This window comes from Aythya ferina (assembly GCF_964211825.1).
Source record: "Aythya ferina genome assembly, chromosome: 2".
Classification (NCBI taxonomy): domain Eukaryota; kingdom Metazoa; phylum Chordata; class Aves; order Anseriformes; family Anatidae; genus Aythya; species Aythya ferina.
This window is the reverse complement of record NC_140297.1, coordinates 12,986,526-12,995,728: the sequence shown is the minus strand read 5'-3', so window position 1 is coordinate 12,995,728 and position 9,203 is coordinate 12,986,526. Positions and strand designations below refer to the sequence as shown.

Sequence of the window (9,203 nt, the reverse complement as noted above, 5' to 3'; positions counted from 1 at the left end):
TCAAGAGCTGGCCATGATGCACAATAAATCTCCATATCATTTACCCTTTGGCATGAAATGTTTCTGTTTGGTTTTTGCCCAAAGGTGGCTTTCTATTTTTTAAAACATACTTTTTTTAGACATCTGTTGGTGTAACATAAGAATCAACGACATTGTTTAAATATTTTTCAGGTATTGAAGCATTAATACCTCATTAAAAAGTGCCCACATCCTCTTGGGCATGAATAAGTTGAGGTAAAGTTTTCCTGAGCTCCCACCATCAATAGACAGGAGCTGACTATAAAAGTTCCCAGCAGTTTTTTTTCACTGTTCACGCATAAAAAATCTACAGATAAAAAAACACTCCACCAGTTTGGATAGGTGCATCCAAAAATGCAGAGCAAGGATTCACAGACTGCCAGGTGTCAGCCCGTGCTAAGAAGGTCTCTGTAAGCTGATAATCATTGGGAATGACAGGTTCTGGCTGTGAGCTGGGATATATGTTACTTTGAAGATAGTTTCATATTACTACTGGCACATGTTCCACAGTTTGCTAACTTTATTACAAATAAAAATAATAAATAAAAACATATATATATATATATAGGGAGTATGATAAAATAAAATTTTGATTATTGAGGACTGTTTTAGCTCCTCACCAGCAGGGTTGTCAATGAGGTTTGTTTGGCAATAAAAAGACTTTATTTATTTATTTATTTGTTTATTTATTCAGGAGTCTTCTCTACCAATTCCTTACTGCCTTCTGCAGACAGAAACTTGCTGAGATACAATTACTACCCTTGGATGAGAAACTAGAGCAAACTTGGATGAGAAAGCTTGAAAAAGTGAAGGGAATGAGGGCTGAAGTAACTTGGCCTGGAGAGCAGTGCTGCCAGGAACAGGGAGGAGACTTGGGAAGCCTCTGCATCTATCATTTCACATCATCCTGCTGACTATGACGAAGCCAAGCAGTTATGCCCACAGTCAACCCCATGACACTGTGACCCGGATTGAACCTATGTATCACTGCTTGTCTCTGCCAAAGTTACGGGGAAAGTGATATCCTAAATTATTTCAGTAAGTGATATGAGCCTTCCAACTGGAATATGGGAAATCTCTTGTTATTTGGGATGTCTGGTTGTCCTAATAATAGCATGGAAGGCCTGTGCTCATAAAAGCTAACTTCTCAGTAAGAGAACTACTTAAAGAGGTAAAGTAATTGCAGCTGGCACAGCAGCCATGCAATACATGATTGATTTCCTGGTGACTTCCAGAACTTTTTTTCCTATAGCACATGTTCTTTCCTGCAGTTTCAGTGCAGGATGCTGTAGGATATCTATCCCAAGAGAGAAGGAAAAATTTCAGAGGCAGGATCATTGTCAGTTTCATTTCTTTTCACTGTTATCACAACAAGCTTAATTTTGGCCTTGCCCCCCCTTAGATGAAAAGTAAGTACATGTTTGTGTATTTGGATAGGAGTCTATGTACAAATCGCTTTTAAAAATTAAAACAGGTCATTCCCTCACACAGAGATTTCTTCTTATGGAAAGGATGAGAATATGACAAATACTAGTTCCTTTGCCTACTTCTCTTCTGGACAGCACTCAGATTTTCCTTTCATAAGCACTGTGTTGAGAGGTTGCATGGACTTCTTCATGTCATCACCCCTGAGCCAAACAATCCTTTCCAGATCAGTTTACCTGGGAAGCCCTCAGGCAGATCCCATAGCCATCTTGCTTCATAGGGAATAAGAAGGGGACATGGCCGGTCCTCAGACAGGGCACAGCAGGTCACACTGAGTGGGTGGGAAGGGGGAGCTAAATCCTGTCTGGGAACATGCAACTGAGAGGTTTCTTTGCTTGGGGGCCCTTTGACGTGGTACACTCCCGAGACCCTGGGAGACAATTACAGCTATTAATTAGACAGAGGGGTGGTGAGGAAGGGCTCTGAGGTCAATATCATGCACACATACAGGGAAAACAGGCTGAGGGAGGTACTGTTATTGTTATTGTAATTTTCCTGCAAAAGCAATGCACATCTTGTTCAAATGCATGGGATTCCTCTTCAAACTAATAGATACTTTTGGCTCTAATCCATAACCAAAATAATGGGAAAACATAAACACCTCCCCAGTCACATTCTGTGAGCAAAATTTCCCTGTTTGCAAGTACCAAAATGGCATAGAAAAGGGGGAAAACTTATTAGAGGGAAAGGAAGGAACATCAACTTGGGAAAATGTATATGCATACAGATACTTTAATAATTAATAAAGCATTGCCAATGATCCTATGGGAGTGTATTTTGCTTCTTACTCATATATATTATTTAAATAACAATATATAATCTTTGCTCAGATAGGGAACATTTTCCTCTGGGAAATTATCTCCTTTCTGTTGTTGTTGGCAGTGGCATGTTTTAATTTTTGCAAGACAGAGACATATATGTGCTGCAACATGTGAGTGACATATACTGAATACGCCTACAGCTTCATCTGTCTGTCCTCTGTTCACACAACCACTGTAGGCACACCTCCTCTTCTCTTACGTTTCAGCCCACCATTCAGTATTTCAAGACCGATCATGTTAGACTTTGCACAACTTTCATTTTGATCGGGGTCATCTACTTCACAGGAAGAGGTGGGAGATTTCCGTCATGTTTCAGGCAGGGCATATGCTCTGCTGGCCCACAGCCAGGCTGGGCAGCATCTTTCAGGATCAAGCCCTTAATTTATCAAGCATGAAAATATTCTTAAAAAAATTTCCTGCACAAAATCTTTCACCTCCCTGTAGGCAGGGCTACTCAGTTTATGTGATCTGAAGAGTTCAGAGCCCTGAGGTGATGCAGCAGCAGGATCAGACAGCTTGGCTGCCTGAGCTTTCTGACACCTCTTCCATGGCAGGAGATGTCAGCCCAAATCTGCAAGGGCTATGGGGTGGCTCAGTTGTGCAATGATGGAAGTGGAGCACAGACATTAGAGATGCATTGTGAAAATGAACGTAGTCTTACAGACCAGACTAAATGGAGAGGAAAAAAAAAAAAAAGAAGAAAAAAAAAAGGAAAACAAAATAAGGTATTGTTGTGAGGTATTAATGGTCACAGCATCATCATTTACTGTTTGTTGATGTTCTCATTTCCAATTAGCTATGTGGTATGTATTCCCCATCTTGTTGAGAGAGAAAGAATGTGTGTGAGTGTGGCAGAGAGAAAAAACATGCAAGGGGAGCTCTAAGTGCTTGGCCTTGAGGGACTCATAATTTGCTCCCGCTATCAGGTCAGCACCTATGTCAAGCATTCGACTCACAACAGACAAAGGAGATTGTTACAAACACTAACATGGATCCTGTTTCATAACTGCCCTGGCCTCATAAAATGGAGTCCTAGGCACATCTTTTGAAAATTCAGTAAGATTCTCATTAGTATTCTCACTAGCTTGCTCTAAATAGCTGCAGTTGTTTCCCGCTTTCAGTGTTACTGAAACAGCCGCTGGAAATATTCAAATCATGATGGTGACCTTGTTAAAATGGAACATCACCCCTACCAGTGCTGTAATCTGTAAGAAAGAATGACTTCCTGTAGTGATACTAGAAATTATTATTATTATATTTTTTTTTCTGGTCAATTGTTCTTTACTGTTTCCCATAGGACTATTTTGGGTGTGCCTTTCCTCATACTATACAAAATATCAAGATGGGAGTGATACAAAAGTTCACCAAATCTCTGTAAACCTTAAGTGAATTGTAATGAGTGCATACTTTGGACCCCTGAAAATGTGTATGTTCCTCTGAACAAACAAGATCATTCCCTGCCTTACCTTTATGCTCTACAAAACCTTATTCAGCAATGAAATACTTGGGTGACAATCTAGTTACCAAGCTGGTCAGGAAATTGGAATAAGAAGTTATTTCAGCTGTCTCCTAGACTTAAATTTAACAGAGTTGTGAATTACACATATATAGAGTAATCAGGGTTGAGTGATTCTGAATAATGAATTCAAGTCCAAATCTTGCATGGTTCTGAAAATTCAACTCCAATATTTAAAAAAGTCTGTTTTCTTATATGAGTATAAAGAGGGCTGGAAAGGGCATTAATTTCACTTTCTTTAAATGCGAATTATTTTAATTTCTGTCATGGGAAAAGGAGGAAAAAGTTATTTCCATCTTGCTGTGGAGGCTTTAAACAGATGACATGTCACACAGATCTAATTTAGGTGGGGGAAGCCCAAGGGGTAAAGACCTGAACGCTGCAAAATGAATCCCAAATAAATAATAGATTAGAAAATACAATAGAACTGCAAACTCAGTCTAACTGATCTCAGCACAAAACTGCTGCTTGCAATACAGAAATATACTTTCCCCTCTTTTCTGTTTCTTAATATCTTGTTCTGCATTTTATTGTTGTGATCAGTATATACTCTTTTTTAAAATTAATGAACTATAAAATTATTCTCCTATTGAGCCACATTGATGTTCCCATAGACAGTGCCTAGTGTGCTACCACTTAAATAAACTACATGTCGGCCATTGAGATTTTAGCTTCTTTTTATAATTGCGGTTGTTTAATTCTTATTCACACATTATAATGATTTAATATCTTCCTGACCAAAAAGCAAAACAAAAACAATTGAGTTGATTTGTAGATACTGTCTTACTTTCATATAAGTTCAAAATATTACTTCAGGTGTTTTTGTATTTTTATCATGCTACCACATTAATTTTAAACAATGAAGATAAATTTAATTTTATTTTCTTGTCAATGTATTTTTAGCTTACATTCCCATTTCTCAGATAAGACAGCTAAAATATAAAATAAAAAAGGAAACATTTTTGATTATGGTTGGCTAATGTATTATCATAAAATACATCTGAATAATTTCATGAAATTTAATAAAGTCATAGATCCTTCAAAACCTTTTATCAGCAGAAGTATACTGTCTGTGTATAATAGTAGAGCTTTATTCTGAATACCTTCTGTCTTCATTCCTTTTACAAGTTCTTTGATCTAGTAAGATATTTTTAAGGGTATATTTTTGGGTGGAAACAGTAAAGAGGTTTGGAACAGTTGTACCTAGGTCCAACACTTTGAATGTTAATGTTAAAATATGACTTATTTGTTCTCTCTCTATATATATACACACACATATATAAAGCCTTTATCAATATTATACTAAATTACTGTAATGTTAGGCACATCATAATGCACAAGCACTATTTCAAAGAGCTTCTAATATGAAAAAACAAAATGAAATTTTGGGCATGATGGATACTCACATAGTGTTTGCACAGATGCAAACACTGATCAGCACAATATTAGATACATACTAATATCTAACAGATGCCAAACGGTTATTTGAGATATTTCTTAAGATACACAGAACTCTACCATTTCATTTAAAGTTACAGAAAGTACATAATTTGCACTGGAAAGAAAAGAAAATGAAAGGTATCCTGGCTAATTAGATGTGTCTTCTATGTGCACGTATACAGAAATATTTAGGTAACCAATTATTGTTTCGTGACTGAAGGACTTCACTAGCTTTTGGTTTCTATTTCTGCTTGTTCTACTGGTTTACTCAGCTGCCTGAGCTAGTCACTTCTTCTTTCTTTCTCACATTCCCAGTGATAAATAAAAGATAAGATATTTCCTTTACCAAAATAACTTCCTTACAAAGTTTTGAATAGATGAGTGCTTGTAAGCCTAGGTATTGTTATGATGTAGCAAGTGGAAGATCTTTACTTATTTTTCCTCACTGTTGCTGCTGACCAATCAAGACACAAAACTTAAGGGGTGAGGTTTGCCATGAGTATGTCATGTCACACCTGACAGGGTTCTTAAAAATCCAGCATAGAGGGCAAGCCCTTAATTACATCATATTGTTCTTTTTTTTTATTTATTTATTTCACTGGGCAAAACAGGCACCTTTAACTTTAACCTCCCACATTCATGTCAATCCCATGCATACACAAGAGTAAACTACTCCAAAGTCAAGAAATGACAAACTCAAGTTGTTCAGTCAAGGTTAAGTATGCTCCACATTGTGATATAAACCTTAATAATATGACCATGTACTATTTTTAGCTTCTGTAGGCAGAAGTCTTGAATGGAATATTAAAATTAAACATGTGTGTGTGTGTGTGTTTTCATATTCTTTTCCTGCCTTTCTCTTGTCCCCTTATCCAAAGTGTATTTGATTGCTTCCAGTGTGACTACATTAAAATTAAACAGTAATAATCAATTATCCAATCAAGCAACTCCTGCCACAATTCACAAATTCTTCTAAGGTAGATAATTATTTAGCAGCTGAAAATGCTTAAACATTTTGAATTATTAACACATATGACCTTGCTTTCTACAAGTTGTTTTTCTGCTATCTGTTAGAAGCATTTTGCAGTGGCATCAGAAACTCCATCTTCAGTTACACTGTCTTAGATATGCATTTTGCAAGAGGGGGACCTCAGAAAAAAAAGAAACACACACACATAAATACACTCTGAATTTAGCTGATAATAAACAAGAAGATTTCATCTCTTAATTTTCTAATTAATTAAAGACTGGTGGCAGGAGAATTCCCAAAATGAAAAAAAAAGATCTTGTGGTGTGAAAGGTATCATCAATTAATACATAGAACCCACAGCTGGGGCCATTAACTACCCTGTTGTTTCCTTCCTCTCCAAAGGACTGACTCTTCAGCTGATGTAAATTGGTTGAGATTTAACATACCTTTTTTTTAGGTTGAGGAAGTAGTCCAAGTATCTTTGTTACTGTACTGTCCTCACTACTCATTTACACTAAGTAGTGTATAGCTTTCAATAGATACATGTTATACATCCTGGTAAAATGATATAACTTCTGCTGTCATTTTATCATTCCCATGTATTACACCCATTAGAGAAAAAATTTAGAAGGAAGTAGAAAGTCTATTTCTAGTCATATCTTCTTTGTTTCTACTCATCATGAACTTTTCAGCTTCCTCCAGAAGCCTCTGTCATTTTATTCGGTGTATCAGTTCCTATATTCTTTGTTCTGCAGTTTCACCAGCTGCTTGTGATATCTCCCTGGGAATTTCATTCTCCTTGTCCATATCTGCATATATTTAAAACTGTGAGCCTTCCAGCCCCCTGCTATTCTGCTTACTGCTTTTAATTATTTTTTCTCTTTCTTTCTTTCTTTCTTTCTTTCTTTCTTTCTTTCTTTCTTTCTTTCTTTCTTTCTTTCTTTCTTTCTTTCTTTCTTTCTTTCTTTCTTTCTTTCTTTCTTTCTTTCTCTTAATTTCTTAATTTCTTTCTTTCTTAATTTCTTAATTTAATTCTTTCTTAATTTCTTTTTATTTAGTTGTTGTAACTTCAGAATCTTAGAAACTAAGTCATCTAAGAGGTATGGGGAATATTTACATTCTCTTGCCCTGAGTTTCAAGTTAGGCCTATCTGTAGGTAATATCTGGAAACTCAAGAGATATCCCAGACCCTATGCAGGTGTTGAGGATCAACCTAGGCTAGGGATATCTCTGCTGGAATTTCTCCTACAAACTAGTGTGTTGCATCTTGGTGTAGAATAGACTAACTTCCTTATTATCTGTCTTTCTTCCGGGATCATTTTTACAACACCCACAGTGTAGCTGCACTCCCACCATTATCTGAGCCAGCAAATTTGAAGCCATTTGGTGAAGTCTAACTGAGTTGTAGTCATTATAGAGGCTATAGTTTATATACATCCTGAAGGGCCCTCTAGGGGGAAATCAAGAATTCTGTAGGCAGAATGTAAGAAATCTCTAGGTGTGGATGCTTGTGTTGTGAAGAAAAGAGCAGCAGTGCAAATCCAGGGAGCATGAGCTTCTGAAAGTATCCTGAGGACACAAACTGTCAGGCTAAAGTCAGGATCATTTTGCCTGATCTCCTGAGTCTCTAATTCTTGTGTTCCAGGCTACTTGATGACCGAGTCACTCAAAAGGAATGATGTCTGTTCATTTAAGTCTTTAAATGAGGGTCAGCTGGGGAAGTTGTATTTTTTGGGCAAGTGTTCTTACTACTTCTACAACTTAGGCAACACTTCTGCCAGTGGAGTATTTAGAGAAATGGTATGTAATCCCTGCCATGATACTGAATCACAGTGTCTCAAAGACAGATAGCTGCAACTATCAGATATGCTCTAGGTTCAAACAGGAAATGTTTTCTGAAATGTTTTATTTCTTCATCACTTCCAGAAGGCTAGATGAAGCAACCTACCATTTCAGCAGCTGCGAACCCCCATGGTAGATCTTGACATCCCTGCACACAGTATATAAAGAATGTCTGACATCTAAATCAACATTATGATTTTTGCTCCTGCAGCCTGAGCTTTACAGTATCCAAGCCTAGATTCTAAGTTGCTCAAAGACTAGTTGTAAGAAATTTTCAATTTAGAAAGATCGTCCACGTGGAACAAACAACAAAGAAGAATGGCATGAAGAGGCTAAGACCTCCCATGACTAATAGATCACTACCCAGAGACTGCTTTAAGTTCAAGCTATTTTCTGAGAAGGTCATGTCCCAGGGAGCAGATGTATGTCTTGAATAAAGAAATCTTTATGTAATATGTAGTCTTCAGCGTACTGTATGGATTCTCATGGATATGAGAATAAGACAGGAACTTGTGAAAACTGGCAAAGTATGAATCTCGTGGACATTTGATCAGTAGGACACTGAAAGAAAGTAAACTACCCAGCTCTGGAAAACCAGATATGACTGAAAGTATCCCAAGAGAAAACTATGTGCAAGACTATATTCAGGTGTTTAAATGAAAATTATAGAGTTTCAACATTATTGTTGAAACTGTTGTATATATGTATAAAAGATCTTGGATAATACTATGTCTTACAACAGCAGTTACACCCAATCCAGAGGAAAATGTTTCAGTTGTTAACTGAGTTAAGAGTAAGTTAATAGTAGATGAAAGTTGATATTAATGTACATTAATTCAACATTTGAAGTGCATTGTTGTAGTGCATTTTACTTCAAACACACATATAAACATGTCTGTGTTACTTACAAAATTCCTTTTTGTTGGGTGTTACAGTGGGACTTATAAATTTCTGTATTTTTCTGCTCCATTGACAGAGAGACTTTTAGGCCTCCCCGTAAATTATGAAGTGTATAAACAAAGCAGAGTATTATGCCTAAATTTGTTATAACAAATAAATAGAGTGAAATTGTTAGAACAATAATTTCTAAAGGGTAGTTGTTATGGCATAA

General features: G+C 36.7%; 1 long non-coding RNA gene across 1 annotated transcript; it reads left to right on the top strand.

Moving 5' to 3' along the window:
• Nucleotides 1-6,744: 6,744 nt before the first annotated feature.
• LOC311432927 lies at nt 6,745-8,735 on the top strand. The gene is made up of 3 exons (XR_014690434.1): nt 6,745-6,808; nt 7,896-8,050; nt 8,177-8,735. It is a non-coding gene; the product is annotated as an uncharacterized lncRNA (long non-coding RNA).
• The last annotated feature ends 468 nt before the right edge of the window (nt 8,736-9,203 follow it).